This window comes from Pelodiscus sinensis, chromosome 6, assembly GCF_049634645.1.
Source record: "Pelodiscus sinensis isolate JC-2024 chromosome 6, ASM4963464v1, whole genome shotgun sequence".
Classification (NCBI taxonomy): domain Eukaryota; kingdom Metazoa; phylum Chordata; order Testudines; family Trionychidae; genus Pelodiscus; species Pelodiscus sinensis.
In genome coordinates, this window is record NC_134716.1 from 74,132,219 (window position 1) to 74,157,271 (window position 25,053).

At 42.1% G+C, this 25,053-nt stretch overlaps 1 protein-coding gene across 1 annotated transcript in view; it reads right to left on the reverse strand.

Annotated features, from left to right (window-relative positions):
• Positions 1 to 25,053, reverse strand: part of ADGRV1 (adhesion G protein-coupled receptor V1) — a 391,810-nt gene that overhangs the window by 15,462 nt on the left and 351,295 nt on the right. The gene's annotated exons all lie outside the window — the stretch shown is intronic.

A 25,053-nucleotide genomic window follows, 5' to 3' on the forward strand; every position in this document is an offset into this window, starting at 1 on the left:
CAAATGCATCCCATACAGATTAGTTAATCCAGGCCTCTTGACTTTCCTTATCTATTTTCTACAATTCCTAACTTCTGATATTGACTACCACATTCACTACTATCAACTTCTCCTTTATTCCATTTGTTGTATTAATTTTTACAGCTGCCTTCACTTCCCTTCTAAACCTGGTTGTTTTTAAACCAGCATTGCCTTCTCTCTCAATTAGGCGCATCTAGCAAGGTGTTCTGAAAAGACTCCCAGTTATTACTCAAAATTTTCTGACTCAATTTATTGGCTCACATTTATTTTCAGCTTTGTGAAACTGGTCCTATTAAAAAAAACAAGTGTGTGTGTGTGTGTGTGTGTGCGTGTAAGCATAAGCATCTATACAGATATAGAAGTGTGTGTGTGTATGTGCATGTAATATAATAGTCTGGACTGCCTATTAAAAATATGATCAATCCATGATCTCGTCCCTAATTTGCTAAACTTTTAGTTCAGTTTTTAATAGAAAATTGTTGCTAACTGAGAAAGGCAGATCCTTCTTTGACTCATCCTTCGCCCCCCCCCTTCTGCCCCTCCACTGCGTCAGCTGACCCATGTAAGCATTGAGAACTACACTGCTAAGGTGCAGTGATGCTACTTCCTCTCGCTGTGGTTATGTATATCTCTAAAGGGATCTCAGGCATTACCCTCACTACACTTATTGACTGTTGGAAAATGGAAGTGCACTCACTTTGCTTTTGTGCAATCAGGTGGTCTTGCTGAGTTCCAACAGCTGGGAAGACTGATAAGACCTGTACCAGAATACACTGACCTAAGCCTATTTTAGCAAGAAGTCAAATATCAGTAGTAGATGATTATTTGCTTTGAAATTACATTAGAAAAATGCACACATCAAATGTTCTATGTATTGGCAACAATATCTTCCACAACATTACAGCTTTTTCTGAAAAGCACTCCTCAAAACATGGATTTTGTTACCATGTTTGTTATTTGCCCAAGCTGGTACCATTCTCAGTGACAATGATGTCACTTTCCAAAAGCCAAGTTCTTCTAGCCAGATGCCTAGATTTTCTTCCATACTTTCACTCCAATATGTTTAGGGATATATGGGAACATGGTTTCTGCTGAGGAGGCAGTGACCATGGAAAGGATAGGCTGATGACACTACCAGAGCTACAGGGTGATGGGGAAGGAAGTAGCAAGTGAACTGGTTAAAAAAAAATGCAGCCGTTCAGTGAGATCAGTCAACTACTCCAGCAGGGGATCAAAGACAAAATGGTAAAGCATGACATTTATGCAACTCAGGTTCTGCCATGCACCTAATGTCATCTCTATTAGAAATTTGAAAAATTCTGATAAATACAAGGCTGGTCTCACCGTTCTAAAGACCATTCTATATATTGTGTGCAAAAAATCACAAGTTGCCTAAAACCACTGTCCTCCATATATCACAAATTAGTTCTGTGCTGTGTGGGGGTGAGGCTGAAACTGCCCGAACTTAGAATGGAAGATGTCATCATGATACTAGAACTAACACTGCAGCTGTGGTGACGCTTATTTCTTACTGACAGTGGCCATGGCAGAGGAGAAGGGACATGCTGGTGCAACTTCTGGTTGCTGAAACAGAAGAGCAAAGCTACAACCAGTGGCAGAAAAGTAGAGTAACATGAAAGTGAGGAAGGACAGACGGTGTCAAGTGGCTTGCTGCCATCACTTCTTCTGCACGTATGATGAGTCACTTTAAATGTGGACGTGATACTGAACTCAAGCTATACAGCCTGTTTTTTATGGGTTTTTTTATTGGGACATATACCTCATACATTAAATAGGGTACCTAGGTGCCCGTCAGGTCTTATGAATCTACCACAACAACTACACATGTACAACATGGGATGGATCTTCATAGCCTTCCTGATCACTCTCACTTGGCTTCTTGCACTGCTTCAGCAGCACAGAGCAGCCAGAAACCCAGCAGATACAGCTATCTGAGGAATATTCAGGGGACACACAATCAGCAAAGTCCACCCTTTGGGACCATTTCAATTAATGAATTTATAAAAGCCCTGACTCTGCTCTGAATCATGCCAGGGACAGAACCTTCCTCCAGCAGCATTATAAATCACGGTTATGCAAAGGCAACAATGTCAGCTTTGCCCACTCTCTTGGGCCTTACACTGAGCACAACTCAGCCAGATAAGATCAAGACCCACATGCATACACCTTGAGAATGCATGTTACTGAAAATGCTACCTACTGGTGTTGGATGCCCACAACCATGTGGCAGTATGCCAGCATTAAACCCCACTTTTGTGTGTATGTGTCTTGCTATGCCTGCCACTTTTCTCATCAGTTTCTGCAATAGCCTAGAGTTCCACACTTTTCCACTGAACAAGGAATACCAATATTAACTTCTGTTTCTTGTCTTGTTATTTCTAGAGTTGGGACTTTCCTTAGGGGGCAATTATTTGAAGGTGTTTTACTAGTTTCTGGGTTTTATTTTGTTGAATAAGACACCGGAAAGATTGAGCTTTTGCAGCTCTGATTTTTCTTGCACTGAAAGGTGAAAAGTAAGAAGTAGGTCGCTGAAGTCAGCCAACAACTTCAGTACAGTCATTGATTGGCTCTCAGCAGAAGCACACAGTACATGCCCATCCTCACACAAACACACATATATCTGAAAGGCTGGCCCATTATATTGGTCTCCTTATACATCCAACACAAACTGGTTTTGTTTGCACTGCCTGAGACCTCTGCTCTGTGTCACTGGGCTGCTATTGCTATGAGCTCTATTACACCTGGGCTTTAAGAAGATCTCTCAACTAATAATGTAAAGTCAGAGAACAGACCAGAATATAGAGCAGTAACAACTCCTTTCTTTACAATGGTTTTTTCCCAAAAATAGACCTAAGAAGGCTGCTGCCTTCCTTATTTTTAAATGGAATTATTGTGAGCAACCTGTGTCCTGCAGGCCAAATGTATCCCTACACTTCTCCCACTGCGTCTCTCGCACGCTGAGGGCCCTGCACTTACCTACTCCTCTCCCACCTGCTCAGAACTTCCAGAGCACTGTAAATCAGCTGATTTGCAGCATTCAAGCTCTGGGAGGGAGTGGGAGTAGAACAAGCAGGGCACAAAACACCTGATTCATAATGCTCCGGAAATGCTGGGAGGGAGGAAGGACCAAAAGAAGGGGCAAGTCACATTAAGTGGAGGAGGCAGAGAAGAGGCCAGGTAGGGGTTTGAGAGAAGGGGTAAAGTAGGGGTGGGGCCTACAATGAAGGGGAGGGTCAAGCAACCCCTGGCAAAATGAGAACTGACACATACATTTAAAGCAAGGGCACACATGAGGGTACATACTAATTACACACAACATTGTGAGAGCTGGGTGCTCCCTCTGCTTCTTTATATTACTTTTGCCAGCAATTTAATTTGCCCCGAATAATGGATCACCCTGTGTTGAAAAAGCATGCTTGGGGTCATGGATAGAGCACATGCCCGATTTCAATTTTGCAGCTCAGTAAGATGAAAGAGGGCCACTCATGTGGCCCACTCAATAGCCTTGGTTGCCCATCACTGCCCCAGTCCATATTTTAAATGAACAGCCATCAGCTGCATTACTGCAACATTCCACACATATAGTTTGGCCTAATGTACATACTTTTAGTATTACAGATTTACAAGAAAGGGACCAATTCTCAGCTGGCGTCAATCTGTGCAGCACCCCACTGAAGTCATTGGAGTCAATCCCATTTATATCAGTCAGACTAGGAAATGTCATTCTGTTGTACTGACAATGCCATTACTATAGCCATGCCATACATTATCCTTATGGCTATTTTTCCCTGGGTATTTGCTATATTGAACATATCTACCCTTCCCACTGTGGCAGCAGAGTCTTCAAATGGAGTGAAACTGGTTTGTTTCTACTGTGCAGGGGCAGTGGACAGGATCTGGGGAATTTATGTAGACTCTGCATACAGAGCGGAGTTTTGCAGTGATGAAGTAGCAGCCTAGGAGAGTGGGAATTGGGCTGATAAATGCACCCACTACTGTGATGATTTGGCCATTTGCCTCAATTAGACAGGGGTCTATAATGAGGCAATTGTGGCTTCAGAACTTCAGTGAGTCCTTCATGCTAATGCATCATGTCCTACTTCTTGAACCGAATATGGGCAGAAGAATTGGTCTGTAGGGCTTTAAGCAGCTTCAGCCCTACACAGGATTTTACTCTGAGCAATTTATTTAACAATGAGAGAATGAAAAGAATACGGCAACATTCGGTTATGGCTGACGAATTTAGGGAACCACAAGGTGAATACTTCCAAATCAAGGCTCTTGCAAGCCTAACTGCTTCAGAAAGTACAGGCTCTGCAAGCCAAATAACTGACATATTCATGTTTGATCTGGATGCAGAGATTTCCAGCACACACAGGTGACCAGGTAAATTGCCAAGCTGCATGAGTAAGCAAAGGGGGGCAGGGGAACGCATCAGCCGTCAAACATCAATAAGCAAACCTCAAAAGAGTTGGAATTTGGAAAGCTTGAAAAAGTTAGATGCTTATCAAAATGTGTTGAGTTTGCTACACTGGGCTGAGTTTTATAGTACTTCTTGCTTGCTTCTAGTACAGGCAAGAGAGCTAGGCAGTGCAGGGGCACTGGAAAATTAACATTATTAAAGATAAACTTGAGTTCAAATTTCAGGCCACTTATTTTTCTCCTCTAAACCAGATCTCCCATCCTTAGTGGCAAATTCCTTCTTTACCTAGTGCATAAATTTGCCTTGATCTGGTTTTTCCTGTATTGAGGCTGAAGAAACAAATAGTAGCAGTGTTTGTCAGCTGAGAGCACTTACCCAGCTTAGGAGGCTGGTAAGCAAAAGAAGTTGCCCCCAAGTCCAGCAGCAACCTGGACTTGATCAGTTTCTTCCTATGAGCTGACTAAAGTAACTTGTTAGTATGAGTTGCTAGTTTTATTTTTTTAAAGGTTTGGAGTGATATTCATTGGTTTCATGTTTTGTTCAGTTATATCAAATTCAGATTCCATATAACTTTTATTTCTGGACATTGCTAGCTTGCTCTTGGCAGGCAGCCCTCTACAGTACTTTGCTTGTCAACTTCGTGGTGGGTGTTTGCATTATTCACTGCTTAGCTTTCAGGTGGTCTTTCTTCTCTGCTGCCTGTGGTTTCTTCAGTGGCTGTCTGTGGGCACATGTGCTGCTTCCGTTCCTCCTTGTGGTATCTTCTTGGTTAATATGCTTTTTTTCAGCTTAGCTGACTCTTTTGTGAACTTCCCTGGCGATTTTCACTAATTTACAGAAAGTTCCTCATGTTGCTGCCTTCTGCTTTTCCTGCAGTTTTCCATCACTGTTAGGCTACTGAATTGATGCTTGAGATTATCATTGCCTGTTTTTACAGGTATAGACTGCTCTTATGACAATTACTATTCTGATTAAACCAGATACATTTGCATGTTTTATGTGCAAGAAGGTTGTAATCCACATAGGAACAATCCACAATGAAAATGATAAAACCATTCAGAGAATCATCATCTGATCTATTGTGTTATGTCTGACGTGTTTTGATAATGGGTATTGCCTTTTGAAAATGCTATTTGAAAATATCAGTCATGAAACTGCAGATACAAATGCACAATTGCTCATACTAATCAGCTATTTGTGCATACAGAGGATATCTGTCCAGTCAGCATAAATATTCAAAGTAACTGAAGGCCCAACATTTTTGGGCATGTATGTTGTATGTCTACATATTTTAATATCAGAGCTTTCTTTATCACTCAGTGTCGCTTGAAAAGTGCAGCTTTGTTAACTGAGCATCTTAATTAATGGATATAATTTACATCAAGACTGACTGTTCTGTCTTCATTAAGCATCAGTTTTGGAGTAGCCACGACAATTGCCTAAACATCTACATTGCTATTTTAGCCCTACACTCAAATTACCTGGGCTCTGAGATTCAGTGTTGTGAGCTTTTAAACCCAGTGTACATAGTGCCTTAGCTTGCTGGGGCTGAGTGTGGCAACACAGTAATGCACAGTTCTGGGAACCTCAGCAGATTTTCACATAGGAATATGATTTGGAGGAAATAAGAAACAAAAGGGTATTGGGGTCCCTGAAAAAGAAACTGGGAAGTGGAAGACAGAGTACAGTCAACATGCTGGTACACTGTTGGTGTCAGGGTTTAAGTTAGAGCAACAGAGCATTTAAGGCATCCAGAGTTGCAGAATAGGTGGTGACACAGAATGGTTTGAACCCTAAAGCATCACATCCTTGTAGCTGACCATTCTCTGTATGTTAGAGCCAACCTTGTTGCTGAAGTAGTGTATGTTGACAATGAACATCTACCATAGGGCTTGATTATACTTGATTATCATTATAATTAATGCTTGAGTTGTATCTCACAACTTGACAAAGGTCAGTTCTAACTACATTTCTCCTCATCAGAATAGGAGATTCACTTTCAAAGATATTTGCTCCATATCAGCAGTTCAAAAGCTGAGTACACTTTTCAAATCTCCATTCTACTTTTTGAGATAGACCTGTATGAAACCAAGAGGATATATTATCAATAAATTAGAGATATAGAACATAGATGGGGCTACTATAAGATGGGTGCATAACTGGTTGGATAATTGCTCTCAGAGAGTCGTTATCAATGGTTCATGGTCATGCTGCAAGGGCAAAACAAGTGGGATTCCGCAGGAATCAGTTTTGGGACTGGTTCTGTTTAATATCTTCATTAACAATTTAGATAATAGCATAGAGAGCACACTTATTAAGTTTGCAGATGATACCAAACTGGGAGGGGTTGCAACTGCTTTGGAGGATAGTATCATAGATCAAAATTATCTGGACAAACTGGAGAAATGGTTTGAGGTAAACAGGATGAAATTTAATAAGGACAAATGCAAAGCACTCCACTTAGGAAGAAACAATCAGTTTCACACATACGGAATGGGAAGTGATTGCTACCCCCTGACGCTTCTGTCTAGGAAGGAGTACTGCAGAAAGGGATCTAGAGGTCATAGTCAACCACAAGCTAAATATGAGTCAACAGTTGGACAGCATTGCAAAAAAAGCAAACATGATTCTGGGATGTATGAACGGGAGTGTTGTGAGCAAGACCCGAGAATTCATTCTTCTTCTCTACTCTGCATTGATTAATGGGCCTCAATTGGATTACTGTGTGAAGTTCTATGCACCACATTTTAGGAAAGAAGTGGAGAAATTGGAGAGCGCCCAGAAAAGAACAACAAAAATAATTCAAGGTCTAAAAACATAACCTGTGAGGGAGAACTGAAACAATTGGGTTTGGTTAGCTTGGAAAAGAGAAGGCAATGAAGGGACATGATAGCAGCTTTCAAGTACCTACAAGGCTGTTACAAGGAGGAGGATGAAAATTATTCTCCTTAACCTCTAATGGTAAGACAAGAAGCAATGGGCTTAAATCGCAGCAAGGAAAGTTTAGGTTGGACATTAGGAAAAACTTCCCATCAGAGTGGTTAAGCACTGAAACAAATTGCATAGGGAGATTGTGGAATCTCAATCATAGGAGATATTTAAGAACAGGTCAGATAGACATCTGTTAGGGATGATCAAGATGGTGCTTGGTCCTGCCTTGAGGACATGGGAATGGACTTGATGATATCTCAAGGTCCCGTCCAGTTCTAGTATTGTTTGATTTTATGATTTCAGCACTTTGAGAAATCCTCCCAAAATTAGCCAGCTTCCTCCCTATTGCAGTGCCATGAAGTTCACCAACTGTAACTGCAAAATTCAGTAGTTTTATTTTGCCAATTTGTCCATATAGGTTCAAATCCCCAGAATTTCACTTTGGGTTTTCAAGTTCAAACAAACCTGAAACTCTATCAATACTGTACAAGCATGCAAAGCCATTCAATCTTGCATAGTTTCCACTCAAAACCATAAACTGCTCTTTGGCACCTAGCATTCAGCTCATATTAATTCACAACTTGGCCCAGGCTTACTTGAAAGGTTCATAGGCGTTGCCAAATCTTTAAGCAGATTTTCTCTGAGGGTCAGGTTTCATTATGAACATATGCACAGCTCTCCACATTTCCTTGTACTAACAAATGTCTCTATACAACAGAATCTTTGTAGCTCTTGTGTTGCTATAGGAACTAGTCCAGAGGATTCTGAGGCACATCCGGGAATCAGATGTCAAAGTTTTACATGGCTGAACAGAATATAGAAGCACTGTTTATGAAGGGTAATTAGTACAGGAAATTATCAGGTGAGTTCACAGAGTCATTTTGTAAAAGATTATTAATAATAATTAATATAGTAGTTGTCATAAGTAGATCTCAAAGAACATCAGTACAATCCAGTTTTGTAAATGGAGAAACTGAGGCACAGAATATTGAAATGACTTGCTTATGCCCACTCAGCTACAGAGGCAGGCCTTAGAATCTAGATCTCCCAAGTCCGAGACCAGTGTGCTGTCCACTAGGCCATAATGTCTCTCCTAAATTTGATATGGTTAAACAACAATAAAAAAATCTGAACAGGTTCAGCAATTCAATTTGGAGAAATACAGAAAATTTAGAGTTTAAAAAATTGTCAAATATGCAAAATTAGGCTACAAATCTTGTAAGAATGGGAGCACTGATGAGATTTCCACTACTTTCCACTCCTGAAAGTAGCCTCTTTTGGTGTTTCAGCATTTCTAGTTCCAGACAGAAATTGCAGTGGTGAGGTATACAGTACGGTACCAATGCTAGGATGTGACTTCAGGAAACAAAATGAATGGGGACCACATACAAAAGTGGCTTAAAATTCACCTTTACGCACTCCTGCAATAACTCTGCAGAGTGTTAGTTGCCCTGCACCATATTATAGCAGACTAAGGGCTGCTCTAGCTTTTACTGATTGCAAATGGCCCTAGGAATGAAAACAGATCTGAGCTGGCAGAGCTTACTGAAACCCTGCTCTTTCCCCTTTCCTTTGGCCACACGCTCTTTTCTCTGTTATGTTAGTAGAAGAGACCGGGAGCAACAAAAAGGCCCCCACACCATTGGAGGATCATCTTTGCACTCAGTGTTCCTCCCTTCAGCTGCTTGTGTCATCTTCAGTACCAGAATTAGCTGGTAAGGTAGCACAAGCAGTTACACTGTCAATCAATGGAGAATCTGGTCCTGTTTCTCCATGGGACCATCAGCTATTAGGCTATTTCCTAATACATATGTCAGCAATGTATTTCTCTTATTTTTCCATCACTACATTGACTGCCTCTGTAAAGAGAATAAATAACGGAATTCATGACTTCACACTTTGTATCTTATAACATTCAGCAAAGCCTTACTTCTACCCTTACTTGATGTAGGTAAATATTTATAACCCTATATTTCACATTGCCCCTTGCTTTCCAAGGATATTGCTTTATTAACTGGTCCCCCAAACAGATTGGAGATGACAGGTGCTTGTGTCTGTCAGCTGTGCCCGCAGGCTAAGGAATTCCCTGACTAATAACATTAAGTCAGTGAATTTTATAGCTATATTTGAAATCAGGCTGAAATCTGAAGTGAGCATCACACATTTATTTTTTGTTCAAGTAGTAGACTAGGATACTCACAATCAAAAGTAACTAAAAAGCTGACCAACTTGCACTGTTGTAAAGGAAAGTATATGCTAAAGGGGCTGTTAGGCCTGTCAAACCACTCCTGGCTGGGTCTTCACACAACCCTGTTAATTCATTGTAGAAATTCCCTACCATCCTAAACAGTTGTGTACACTCTATGGAAACATTTATCTCCCCATGAAGCTGGTAAGATATAGCACCAACCTTAAGCAGCCATGTGGCCAAGCAAAGATGATGCTCAAGTGTGGAAATTTCCTGCAAGACCTTCAGATAGTTACTTCTGCTACAAGAACCTTTCTTCTGAGACTTAGACCAATCTGAGAAGCTGTGTAAGGAACATCAGGCCAGCCTTTATCAATGTCCCTAATTTAAAAAAGGGGGAAAAACCCCCAAACTCCTAGATTATTCCCTTTCTTGGAATGTTTTGTAGACAATGTTTTGTTTCTGTACATTAACGGCAACCATAAAAGAGCCTAAAAATAAGATACAGTGGCACAAAATGCTTCTACTGAAAGACAGAAAGCTTTTAAAGGGATAAAGTAAACTTGTGGTTAGTGCTGAAGGCTTCCTTGTTGTGATCAAGACAGACTTACAAGATTACGAGCTAGGTAACAGCTAAGAATTATTATTATGGTGTGCATGTGATGTTTCATCCTTGTTTCCTTATTTGTTAGTGTCCCTAAATATTTTGATCACCAATCTCTCTTGCACACCCACTGTTACCAGTGTGTCACTTGTATTCTGTGGTACTAAAATAGCTAAGAATTTAGCTAGGTCATTGATTTAGCAACACTGCTTTTATCTGCCACAAAAGGAGCTAGATGGCAGAAAGCAGCTAAAGCACCAATAATTGTAAGGGGAATCCCTAGGTCAGGGATACTAGACACGTGGCTCGTGGGCCGCATGTGGCCCAAGGCCCAGTAGCTTGCGGCCTGTGGTTCAGTTTGGGTTGACACCGGGCTCAATATGCAGCCCACGGGTGGGATCCTTTGATCATGGCCTCCACTGGGAACAAGCTCCACAACAGCAAGTCAATATAATGATCTTCTGTTGATATGCATTTTGGTAGTTAAATTCCTGGACTGTCATTGCTCATTAAAAGTGCAAATCGGGTGGAAATCGGATGAATATTGCATTTTATTAATATCAGCAGAACTTACTTTAATGGGGCCTCCATGTTGTGCAGTCTAGCTTTAATCTTTGTATTCGTGTCTGTCAGTGTGAAAGAAGCTATTTGCATATATAGTTGCATGTGTATGCAACCATGCTTAAGTTGTGGCCCTCGGCATGTGCTGTGAGTATCACTGTGGCCCCTGGGGCTTTCGAAGTTGAGTAGCTCTGCCATAGGTGATAAATAGCCTTCAGAATTCACTACCACCACCTCTCCAACAGCATCTGACACGGGTGGCTTTGTTGGAAGCAAGGCTGATGGAAATAGGACATGGACTTTTGTAGTCTAGCAATTCCTGCCTGACAGAATAACCCCTTGGCAACAGGTGCAATTTAGTAGGGATGTGAATGTCTGTTCTACCATCTGATAAGTAAATGCTTATCGGATAGTTTACATGCTAGTTGACAAGTTGCTTCCCCACCCCTTGATGCCTCTATCAGAAAGAGGCAGCAAGGCTGGGGAGCGAAGGGAGTGCTTCAAAGCAGCAGTGCTGCTGTGTGCAGCCTGGGGTCAGCTAGGAGTTCCCAACTGGCTTGGGCTGCACACAGCATTTCAAAGCGGCAGCGCCGCATAGAGCCCAGGGTCAGCTGGGGACTCAGAGTCCTTGGTTGACTGCGGGATCCATGCGGCGCTGCCGCTTTGAAATGTCTCAGGGAGCATGGGACTAGTGGGGTACTGCTTAAGTCCCCCGCTGGTCCTGTGCTCCCCACAGCGCTTTCACCTTTGAAGTGTAGCAACAGCTTTGGGGCAACCTACTGGCGCCTAAGAGGCACCCTTATCAACTAATCAAATAGTCGATGCAAATTGCATCGACTATTCGATTAGCCAATTAATCAAAATTTTACATCCCTAGCTCCGAGGCTACTTAAATTACACTGGTAACTGAATAAAACCTGGCTAGCTCCAGGATACACTTAGCTACTGCTACTACCAAAAGGCATTAGTAAAGGGTGTACGAAAGGCCCTGCCACCATTCTCAGGGTAAAGAGTAGAGTATAACCTATTATGCATGCTCTCTCAAAGTAGAGAGAAGCTCTGTTCAAAGGGGTTTATTTTGAGAGATATTGAGTATCCTCTCCTATTAATTTTAATGGAAATTGTTGTGGGCGCTCATTGCCTTTCTGCAGCATAAGAGGCAACAGAAGGCAAATCTTATTTATAAAGTAGGTGGCTCACACTTTCTTGACTAGGAGTGTTCCCTTCAGTAGGTGATGTGTGGGCAAATGGGGGACAAGGAACAGATGCCCTTCAATATCTGATGAGTAGGTGAATGTAAGCAGTTGAAGGTAACAGTGATAGCTTTGGCTCCATCGCTGAAACCATTCACTCTCTGGCTTGATGTGGTTAGCGGATTCCCCCAAAACCAAACACACACACACACTCAACCAACAGAAAAGTAGTGGAGTGAAAGTTAATAAAAGGAATAATCTAAAGAAAAGTTCATGGAATTTTCTCACAGAGAAGCTGTCACTCACAAAACTTATTAAACCTGAATATGACATCAAAGCCTTGCGTCAGAAAGTTTTTAGCTGGCTAAAGCGGCGAGGAGTCCTGTGGCACCTTACAGACTAACCGAAGTGTTGGAGCATAAGCTTTCATGGGCAAAGACCCACTTCATCAGATGCATGTCAGATGCAGATAAAGTGGGTCTTTGCCCACAAAAGCTTATGCTCCAACACTTCATTTCATCTATAAGGTGCCACAGGACTCCTCGCCGCTTTTGCAGATTCAGACTAACACGACTACCCCTCTGATATTTAGCTGGCTAAGTTACTCTTCTAGAATTTTAAAAAGTAAATGCTATTTTAAGGCTCTCTCTCTCATTTTTATTTTGTTTCACAGTTTGCAACTTTTAATTTTTGTTTCAAAATACATATGTCAAAGGCACTGAACACTTCCAAACTTGGCTTTTTAAGTACAAACATCAGCATGTTTAATGCCTGATACCAGTAAACTCTCATGAGCCCCACACCAGGAGATAAAGTACTTATATACATGAAAACATGATTTAAAATATATAATGATAATTCCATTGACTAACTCTAGATAGGTGACAATGAATTGAGGATCAAAGTCCTTTGTTGAATAACTGCCCTGTTGTACTTATTTGCTTATCTATTAAAAATCCTTACCATGTATCGATGTAAGCAAGCACAATTTATATATAATTTATATATACACAGACGTGCAGACACATACGCATATTTCAAGGTTCAGTAGTGGGAAAGTTTTGGTTTTAGTGTCTTGCTACACTCCTTACATTTGCTGGAAGTACAGCTCTTTCCAATGTCAACACCAGATACAGTAGGTCATGAAACACAATCTAACTGTTTGCTTGCCTTATACTTGGAAAAACAGAGAAAGTTACTTTTCTTCTTGTTATTTTTCTTGGATGGATTAATGCCAAGAGTGACCTAAGAAATGCTTGCAGCATTGAACAGAAAAAGTGTAATATGATTTGTTCTGTGATCTGCTTCTGCCATCTGCGGAGCATTTCTTAGGGGAAGAAATCAATATGAGATGTTCAAGAATGGATAGCTCTCACATTTTAAAAAGCAAACAGCTTTTTATTGTGGGGTTTTTTCATGCAATGAAACTGTGGCCTCTTGAGGTTTCACTCTTTGTGTGTGGGGTTGTGGATTGCTGTCCATTTTTTCCAGAAACCCTGGTCTGGCAGTAACCCTTGGCTAGCTCTGCAGGATCGTGTTTTCATATTGCAAAACCACCCATAGTGCTTGACAGAGTTACCCTGGCAGCACAGTGAAGCCCAATATAAAGCAAATACAGAGAGCTGCCAATCCCAGCCAGAGAATGAGCTCTGCAAGGTGGTATAGAGAGACAGTACTAGCCAAGAAGAAATGCTGCCTTGCTTTCTTCTTCTTTTTGCTTCCTTGCCCTTATTTGTAGCTGACCATATCTCCCTTATTCTTCCCGACCAGGTGCCAGTGTGAGATAGCAATTTGCTTGCTTGTTCCTATCCTTTCACTCAGCCAGTTCAATCAATTGCCCTCCATGCTCAGCCTGAAAAGCAAGGCCCGCAAGGAGTGCTAAGCAGCACTAACCTGGGAGGTGCTTTTGTAAACTAGCAGGCAAGTCAACAGACTCGCTAGGCCCCTGGGCAAGGCAGGAGTGGTGGTGGGAAAGTGTGGGACATCAGTGAGAAGGGTAGGGCTGGGGTAGCTGGCTATGAGTGCCACCAGAACTACACCTCTCCCTCCCTTCCATCCCCTGCAGAGCAAGTGGTCTGGGGCTCATAGTGGCGGCGGCGGCGGCAGCATGTGGGATCCTTTGAATTATCAGGTTCCAGGAGTAGTTGCCCTGTTTGCTCCTCCCTCCTTCCCATCAGTGGGCCTAAAGCTAGTGCATGGAACTCTGCCCTGATTATCTGGACACATATTTCAGAAGTGAGGGAGAAGAATAAACAGATAAAGCAGAGCATATTGGCCCAAGCATGTAATAGGCTGGGAGTTGGGGGCTGGAGTAGAGTCCCATTTGTGAGCCACCTCTCTCTTGGGTTGAAAATGGTAGGTCTACAGATGTTATATTAATGTTAAACAAAGTAACAAGACCCAAATGCCCTGGGGCAAGGATTTTCTTACACAGGAAAATATCTGCAAGGGCCTTACTTTTCCTTTGTGTCAGCCACAGTTCTTGTGCTCCATTGACTGCTAAAACTCCCAAGTCTAGCGCTGCCTGCAAGCTAGCTTCTCTGAAATGGATCAGAACTGGGAGCAGTGGCAAAGGGCAGGGCTCAGCTTTTCTCTGAAAAGGACTGCCAAATAGTGGTGTAGTGACCTGACTCCCAGAGGCTTTGCACCTGTTGAGGATCAGCACCTCCAACAACTCCCATGCAGTGGCAGGGGGACCCTACTCCAGAGTGTATCTTAAAGCCACAGTTTACCCTTACATATCATATAGATAACAAAGCTGCTGAATTCGGCCATTTAGCTTTATCTCTAACACAAGCTCTGCCAGGCCTCTCTCTTTAGGTATCAGCTCTTAGAATCATAGAACTGGAAGAGACCTCAGAAGGTCATCAAGTCCAGCCCCCTGCTCTAGGCAGGACCAATTCCAACTAAATCAACCCGGCCAGGGTTTTGTCAAGCCAAGACTTAAACACCTCTAGGGATGGAGACTCCACTACTTCCCTAGGTAACCCATTCCAGTGCTTCACCCCGCTCCTAGTGAAATAGTTTTTCCTAATATCCAACCTGAACCTCTCCCACCACAACTTGAGACCATTTCTCCTTGTTCTGCCATCTGTAACTACTGAGAACAGCCTCTCTCCATCCTCTTTGGAACCTCCCTTCAGGAAGTTGAAGGCTGCTATCAAATCCCCCCTCACTCTTCTCTTCTGCAGACTAAACAGACCCAAGTCCCTCAGCCTCTCCTCATAAGTCATATGCTCCAGCCCCCTAATCATTCTGGTTGCCCTCCGCTGGACCCTCTCCAATGCATCCACATCCTTTTTGTAGTGGGGGGCCCAGAACTGGACACAATACTCCAGATGCGGCCTCACCAAAGCCGAATAAAGGGGAATGATGACATCTCTGGATCTGCTGGCAATGCTCCTCTTAATGCAACCTAATATGCCATTAGCCTTCTTGGCTACAAGGGCATACTGTTGACTCATATCTAGCTTCTCATCCACTGTAACCCCCAGGTCCTTTTCTGCAGAACTACTACTTAACCGGTTGGACCCCAGCTTGTAACTATACTTGGGATTCTTCTGTCCCAAGTGCAGGACTCTACACTTGTCCTTGTTGAACCTCATCAGATTTCTTGTGGCCCAATCCTCCAATTTGTCTAAGTCATTCTGTACCCTATCTATGCCCTTAAGCATATCTACCTCTCCCCCAGCTTAGTGTCATCCGCAAACTTGCTGAGGGTGCAATCCATCCCCTCATCCAGGTCATTAATAAAGATATTGAACAAAACCGGTCCTAGAACCGAACCTTGGGGCACTCCACTAGAAACCGACCGCCATCCTGACATCGAGCCGTTGATCACTACCCGCTGGGCCTTCTAGCCATCTTTCTATCCATCTTACCGTCCATTTATCCAATCCACAATCCCCTAACTTGCTGGCAAGTATATTGTGGGAGACCGTATCAAAAGCCTTGCTAAAGTCAAGGTATATAACATCCACTGACTTCCCCATGTCCACCGAGCCAGTTACCTCATCATAGAAGCTAATCAGATTGGTCAGGCACGACTTGCCCTTTGTGAATCCATGCTGACTATTCCTAATCACTTTCCTCTCATCCAAGTGCCTCAATATGGATTCCTTAAGGATCCCTTCCATGATTTTTCCAGGAACCGAGGTAAGACTGACTGGCCTATAGTTCCCTGGATCATCCTTCTTCCCTTTTTTGAAGATGGGCACTACATTTGCCTTTTTCCAGTCATCCGGGATTTCTCCCGTTCTCCACGACTTTTCAAAGATAATAGCCAAAGGCTCCACAATGACATTTGCCAACTCCCTCAGTACCCTCGGATGCACTAAATCCGGACCCGTGGATTTATGTATGTTTAGCTTTTCTAAATAGTTCCTAACCTGTTCTTTACCCACCACGTGCTGTCCATCTTCATCCCATCTTGCGTCACTTGGCTCAGAAGTCCAGGAGCCGACCTTGTCCGTGAATACAGAAGCAAAGAAAGCATTGAGTACTTCAGCTTTCCCCACATCATCTGTCACTAGGTTACCTCCTTCATCCATTAGGGGCCGCACACCCTCTCTGATCACCTTCTTCTTGTTAACATGCCTGTAGAAACCTTTCTTGTTATCCTTCACATCCTTAGCCAGTCGCAATTCCATTTGCGCTTTCGCCTTCCTGATAACCCCCCGGCATTCTCGAGCTATACCTTTAAACTCCTCCCTGGTCATTTGTCCAAGTTTCCACTCTTTGTAAGCTTCCTTTTTGTGCTTAAGTTCACCAAGGATTTCCCCTGTAAGCCAGTCCTGTCTCCTACCAGGTTTGCCTCTCTTGCTACGCGTCGGGATGGTTTCTTTCTGTGCCTTCAATAAGGCTTCTTTAAAATACTGCCAGCTGTCCTGGACTCCTTTCCCCTTCATGTTAACATCCCAGGGGATTCTTCCCATGAGATCTCGGAGGGAGTCAAAATCTGCTTTTTTGAAGTCCAAGGTGTGTATTTTACTACTCTCTTTTCTTCCTTTGATCAGGATCCTGAAATCTACCATCTCATGATCACTGCTTCCAATGTTGTCACCCACCTCCACTTCCCCTATTAGTTCCTCCCTGTTTGTGAGCAGAAGATCAAGCTGCACACGGCCCCTGGTCGGATCCTTCAGCACCTGTGTCAAGAAGTTATCCCCAACATTCTCCAAAAACTTCCTGGATTGCCTGTGTACTGCCGTATAGGTTTCCCAGCAGATGTCAGGGTGATTAAAGTCCCCCACGAGAACCAGAGATCTGCGATCTCTTACTCTGCTATATTTTTACAATTTCACTGGCAAATGAATTCACCATTTGGGAAAGCTAGCTATTACACGAGGGACTCCGCCAACTTTTCTTCAGCTTCAGGTTGATATTACACTTCCTTGTCAGGCGACAAAGAGGAATTGTCCATTGGTGATGTATCTGGGGCCTTGGGGTCAGGATCTCGCTCCTGAATCTGGCCCTTCTCCTCCATCAGGAGAAGAGTATGAGGTGGTGAGACCAGTGTTTGTCTCTTAGCTAGCATGGATGACACCATTGATCAATGTCTATAGGAATCCCAGTGCTCTCAGGATGTGGATAGTGGAACAGTAGGTATGCCAGTGTGAACACCAACGAGGATGACATGGTCTGTGTCGATAATGGTATGACCGTGATCCAGTGGGAAAGGAGTGTTGTAAAGAGAAAACACTCTTATGGTCCTCATCCCCCAGGATGCTGTGTTCCGACAAAACAGGAGATCTGATAAGGCCAGGAGAGCTGCAGGCTTATGACAGAGCCTGGGATGGCTCTCTAGTGGCAGGGTGGGAGCAGTAGTCTCTTCCATAAACCCCAGGTGCTGGTGGTCCTCAGTCAGATGCCATCTGTGCTGAGTGAGGAGCGTTAACTGACTGTTCCACCAGTGCTGCAGAAGTGGAAGGCGTGCATTGGGCCGGTGCCAAGCACATTGGTGCCGCACATGATGTTTTCTGATACATCGGCTTAGTGGCCGGTGCCAAGCTTTTGGTCAGTGCCAGGTCCCTGTGAGTTGCCAAGGTCAGTGACAAGACTTACTTGAAAGGTCTAGTTGGTGCCAAAGATGCCCAGACCAGTGCCGAAGGTGGTTCTGCAGGCGTCAAGCCCACACCTGTGGAGGGCCTTGGTGCTGCGGTACCAGATGTACCTGATCTATCTCCCTTGCTGAGCCTGGGAGATGGCGTAGAAGGGAGAGATCGTGCTGGGGAAGCTTTTTTCTTAGAAGCCCTCCTGGGTTTGGCAGACTCCTCCTGGGGCTGAGGAGACTGTTGAGCCTCTGAAGGCTTCATTGCCTTTTCAAACAGGATCCTCCTGAGGCACACCTTCCTGTCCTTTCTGGCCCTGGCTGTCAAACTGCAACAGTGCTCACATTTCTGAGATACTGTATATGGACCTCACCCAAATAGCAAATGCAGGATGCAAGTCTGTCTGACACTGTCATGGGGTCACAACATGTGTCACACTTTTTAAACTTTGGTGAGCCGAGCATGTCATCTGCCATCCTTGTCAACATGTTATATTCAACGTTCTTTCTTTTTTTCTTTGTTTTTAAACACGGGAAAGGGGAAGCAAAGTAATGCGGCAGGGGAGAACCGGGAAAACAGAGAGGACTTTCATGGGCTCCTGAGCGACCTGAGTCATATCGAGCTCCCCTGACAATTTTTTTTAAAACTAACTATGAAGAACAAGAACTATGTATATGAGAGAAACAACTAGTAAACTACTCTAACTACAAGGGTAATTACACTGTGAGGTGACAGACCAAGCTCCATCCGTGATCAAGAGTGGTTAGTGAGGAACTGAAGGGAGAGGGGGTCAGGCTGCGTGTGCGAGGTATTAAGGTGCAAACTCCACAAGGTGCCTTTCGTGCATGCATGGCCCAACTGGAAACTCCTTTGCAAGGCTCTGATCTGCGGCTCCAGGACAACCCATCACCCATCACCAATAGTAGTGCACCCACAGGGGATTCACTCAAAGAAGAATGATAGCATTCCAATGATTTGCTCTTTTAGTTTGGTCCCCAAAGAGTGCAGCACACTCAGCTGTCAGATATGCCCTGGAGTTTGAAGGGGAAGTGGCACATGCCTGCAGGGCAACAGAGATCAAAAACACTGAGCACAGCCATCAGGGCAAACATTTTTTGTGCAAAGAAAATGATTTTGCTTTTTCATAATTTGTTTTTTCTCCTTTGTTAGTCAGTCAAAACTATTTGCCAAATTTTCCAAACAAAATGTGTCCCAAGTCTATTCTAAAGTTTTAGTGTGGGATTCTGAAAAGTCACAAAATTATGAGCAGTCACATAACATTGCTATTGGTAATGAGCCAGGTCATTTATCGTGGCATCCGATCCATGAGAATGGGTCCCTGTATCCCTCTCATTGACTTCAACTGGTATTCATTACAGGCTTAAGTAGCCACTGCTATGGATCACATGGCAAAGACAAAATACGGAGCCACAGTGTATAGTTTATTTTGTTAAGTGTTATTAACAAACAGGATCTATATAATTAAATAAGTTATAATGAAAATATTAAAGCAGTAATGGAAATATGTAGGGTCAAAAGAGAACCTTTACGTTCCTCCCACCTTTTCAAATCTGCTAGGAATGAGAAAGGAGCTTCTGGCTCTGTATCATTCACTAGAATTCCCAGACTACTAAAATTCCTAATTTCCTGTTCCCTGCTAAAACTCCAAACCCCAATTCTGCAGGTTTCTGAGGGCCTTTTGGGAACAACTAAACCGTCCCTGTTCCTGACAAAAATTGAGGGTGGCTCAGCAACTTGCAGAGTCAATCCCACCATTTCCAGTTTGCTTTCCTGATTTTTTTTAAAACACAGTTACAATATTAAGAGATCTCTCCTCCAATTATGTGCACTCAGATACATTGTATATCTTATTTATACATAAACAAACATGCAACAAAGAGGATACCCCAGCTGAAACCAAGTGTTTTCCCTCCTTCCTCTCCTCCCTGAAGATATGTAAAGAACAAAGAAAATATGTCAAGGTGGTTACTATGCTAACAGTTTATGATCTAACACATCTCTGTCACTAACATTTTCCATGACTCTATTGTAACAGCAAAGCACTTCTGAAGATTTAAACTAATAATAAGCCAACAGTACAAGCTGATTTGATGTTTTTTAAAAATCCAATTGACCTTTGTCAAGGCAAAAGAATAATGCTTGACATTTTGCTCAAAATAAAGAAAACATAATTCAACAATTTTCATCGAATTATGGTTAGCTCCAGCATCACAATTGCTCAACTCTTTCCAGACACAAATGATTTGCAGCCCTCAAATGTGTTGGAAAGAAAGTTCCCTACGAGACTTTTTATTAAGTGGATTCTATTCAAATCTCAAGTTTAACTGCTGACATTTTCTTTTTGGGGTGAAAAATATCCCTTAAAAATGTCAATAAGAATACACAACATTGCAGAATTAGAGCTGATTAAGGAACTGATTTTCAAATGAGAAGTTTTTTTTTAATGTATCCAAATATACCCACAACTCTATGTCTTCTTAGTGGTCACTAAGGGCTCCAACCCAGGGTCATTGAGGTCAATAGCAATGTTCCCAATTACTTTAAGGATGCAAAAACGGGGTATAAGTGTGCATTTCTGCACATGATAATCTAGGCTATGTAGCTATCTACTCATTTGTGTATTTAAATACTGCATTTGAGAATGGAGTTTTGATAAAGCTCTCTAACTTTGAAAATCAGGCTCTAACTAAACTTCTCTTCCCCTTTACCCTGTATTCTACCTTTTTGCATTGGAAAACTAAACCCTTTGTTAGTTTAAGATGAAACAGTTCAGCACATCCTCACAAAGCTTGCTAAAGTAGATAATAATTCTTGCAAATTTGTCCCATATCCACACTAGCACGATTCTAAACAGTTTAATTTGCAGCACGATTCTAAACAGTTTAATTTGCAGTACATATCTCAGTTCCAGTAACAGTGTATTCTAGAAGATTTTGAAAGACTAGTTTAACTCACACACCTTCTGCCAGGGGTGTGCTATACCACCTACTGGCACGAAGACAACTTACAGAGGGTATGTCTACACTACCCCCCTAGTTCGAACTAGGGGGGGTAATGTAGTCATACGGAGTTGCAAATGAAACCCGGGATTTGAATTTCCCGGACTTCATTTGCATAAAGCCGGCTGGCGCCATTTTTAAATGCCTGCTAGTTCGGACCCCGTGCCGCGCGGCTACACGCAGCACGGACTAGCTAGTTCGGATTAGGAAGCCTAATCCGAACTAGCTAGTCACGCGGCACGGGGTCCGAACTAGCCGGCATTTAAAAATGGTGCTGGCCGGCTTTATGCAAATGAAGCCCGGGAAATTCAAATCCCGGGCTTCATTTGCAACTCCGTATGACTACATTACCCCCCCTAGTTCGAACCAGGGGGGTAGTGTAGACATACCCAGAGAGAATAGAGTCTGCTCTATAGCCTTAGCTAACAGGCTTTTCGTTCATATGGTAGAGGCTCATACTCTAAGCCTGGGGTTTTCAAAGCTAGATCATGGACCTGCCCAGGTAAGCCACTGGCAGGCCACAAGACACTTTGTTTATGTAAACATCCATAGGCACGGAGCCTTCAGCTCCCATTAGCTGCAGTTCGTCTTTTCCAGCCAAGGGCTGCTGCGGGAAGCTGGGTGGGCCAGGTTGCCACTTCCCATAGCTCCTCTTGGTTGGAAATACTCTGGGCCTATGGACACTTAGATAAACAAAGAATCTTGTGGTCTGCCAGTGGCTTAGTCAGGTGGGGCCACAATCAAACTTTGAAAACCCCTGTTCTAAGTTCTACAGATTCCATGTTCAGTTCCACTCACTGACAACCAGAGTCTGCCAGCATTACACTAGCACCAGTGCACTGTGGAACGGTAGTGAGAGAAGGAGTGTCCCTGCTGTCACTAAATCAGTTCAGATTGAATCAGCTTTGAATGTTCTTAATCCTGCTGAATATGTAGTCTTCTCCGAATGGTTCTCAGAGTACTTGTAAGCCATCTGAAGCCTTTTCCTGTGTACTTGCAAAATGTTTTTCTACGAATTTAACCAGTTAAACTGGTTCTTAGAAGAACATATTTTCTCAGTGTAATCAAAGCCTGCATGTCCTATTTGCCTTTTGTTATATAAGTGAGGCACTTTTTCCTCTTATATAAATTAAGAGGCACTTATTTAAATTATATCTATTAATTTAAATTTTAAAAAAACTTTTAGACATTTCACCAATTTAATGCCCGATATTGCAATCTTTATGCAGTCAGGAGGACTTTTTGCCTTCATAAGAATACAGGATTAGGTTCTGACTGTGCCCATTAATTGTGGTAAAAATAGTGCCCTTACATTTGCACACAGAGGCTGCGTCTAGACTGGCATGATTTTCTGGAAATACTGTTTATTATATTTTTATAATTCCTCTATGCTGCTTGGTGAATTATTTCTGTGTATACTCTACTTAAACTGGCATTGCACATGTAGTTAGCTCTTGGCAGATCTAGAGTAGGTGCTCTGAACATTCTCATTTGAGTTTGTGCACCTTTATCCCTATTACTAATCTAATATTAATCACTTCATTTTTTTACTATTTGATAATCATATGATTCAGCCATTTTGCAAAATTTGGCAATAAACTGATTTCTCAACATTTTTCACTACACTTGTTGAAAAGACGCCTTTTGCATATGACATTTTTTGTGGATGGAAAACCTGAAACACTGAACTGGCAGAGTCACTTAAACTGATTAAGTGTTCAGAGAAAACACCTATTATGGCTTAGTATGTTCACAACATTAGTTATGAGGCTCACAAGAAGGATGGAATCGTCCCCCAATCTTGACTTGATTTACTGGTTTATTATAATTATTGATTATAATAGAACTGGTTTACTTGTAACAATTTACTTGTAACATTTTGGAGTTGGAGTGGTATTGGGCAAAACTGATCTGGAAATTTCTGATTAAATTTATTTTCACTGAAATCTAAACTGTTTGCAGGAAAGGGTCAGTTTTGAAAAATTACAAATACAATTCAAAAATATTTTGGAAAAAAACAAAGCATCATTTTTTAAAATGGACTTATTGTTTTGAAATCGTACTTAATTCTTACTAAATAAAGGCTACAGTTCAATTTTGATAGAAAAGTAATGTTTAAAATTATTGAAATGAAATGTTTAGATTAGGGTAATTTGAGGGTTCCCTCCCCCCCCATATTCCTTTGTGAAAGTTTTTTTAGATTTGATTATTTTTTTATCCTGACTAGGGACAGAAAAACCTATTGAAATCTCAAATAGGGAAACCATTTGAGTTATAATTTTCTAGCAAGGAAATTATGTAGTCAGCATTTCCTTCAAAAGTTTCCCACAAAGTAAAAATGCTTCAAAATAAAAGTCTACTAACATCTCTACTTTCTTCCACTATTTGATCTGAGGAAGTGGGTCTGGCCCACGAAAGCTCATCATCTAATAAACCATCTTGTTAGTCTTTAAAGTGCTACATTGTCCTGCATTTTATCTCTATAAAAACTTTGTGTATTACCTACAAGTTTTCAAAAAATGAACAATATTTTGTGAAACTACTCTGTTGCTTCTATTTTTAGTCAGTTTTTCCTTTACAGCTTCTATTAAACCTTGCCTCTTTAATACTAAGTCACTTGTAAAGTGGCTATTGCATAGTAATGATAACTCATACAACTGATACATACGGGCAACAAAAACCTAAATTAAGGAAAAGGAAACAGGGTTCCTGAAAAATAAGAACCAGCTACATTAAATATTTTTATGATTAAGGACAATTTCATTTAAAGAGGCCCTTTATAAATAGTCCTGCTTCTTTCTTACTCTAAAGTTAGTCAAAATACTGAAGGATCTCTATCTTACAAGCACACTGAATGAGTAAGCAGCAAAAGCAGCAACACTTGGTTTGTTAAAGTGAGATCAGTCATTGTGAGCAAGCTAAAGCTTTACTGGCACAGAAGCAAATGTTTATATCTATCCTAAATTAGAATTAACCAGCTATACCAGAAATACCACCAAGGTGGTAACCTTAACTGACTGTCCCTCACCCCCCATCTTTTAAGATGAAATGCAGGATTCAGCCTGCATGCTAGGTCCCTTGCACCACTCTGTAAAGCTCAAAGCACTCAGTGGCACACAAAAGCTAGCGTACACCACTTCTACACTGCAGTTAAAAAAACATGGCTGGTCTGGCCCATCAGCTCACTCAGGCTAAGAGGTTGTTTAATCACACTGTAAATGTAGCAGCTCTGGCACCCTCCTACCTTAGAGGATCCTAGAGCCCAGGCTACCACCCAATCACAAAGGTCTGCAATGAAACAGCCCCTTAGCCAAAGCCCAAGTCAGCTGGCATTTAACTGCAATGTAGACATACCCCTGGAGTCCACTAGAGTCATCTGAATCCCATAGCAGGTCTTAAATGTGGCATGAGTAACAAAGTAGCTGGTAGGAAGGTGCCAGTGGAAAATTCATGGCAAAAGGAGGCAGTCAGGTTTGTGTCTGAGAAATTGCAAAGATAAAACAATGCATCTACTGGGAAGATATGAGGAGTTAGTGTCCAAATACATTAACAGCCTGATGCAAAGCCCATTGTTAATTAATGGAAAGATTTTCAGTGACTTCACTAAGCTTTGGATCAACCCTATAATAGCACATACAAACACTGAAAGCAGCCTGTCACATATCCAAACAAAACCATTAATCATTTGAAAAATACAAAGATTAGTTTATATTACTGTAACTGTGCAAGATTATGCATCATCTGAACTATTTCATTCTATGACAAGACGTTTAAATAGCATCTTAATTTCCCCTTCCTGACCGTCATGAGCATATTCTGAATCATTCTTCTTAGCCAATCAAATTCACAAAGAGGAGGCAAGTGTTCTCTGCTGTGTTTTGCAACCAAAGAGAACAAGCAGCCAAGGCCTTTCACACGAGAACACAGAAATGTTTCTGTGTCACAGATGCCACTCTAGTAACAATCAAGAACATACAGCCAAGGAACTCAAAACACCAGATATTGTAAATATGCTCTTATCCATTTTCCTCTTTAGCTTTT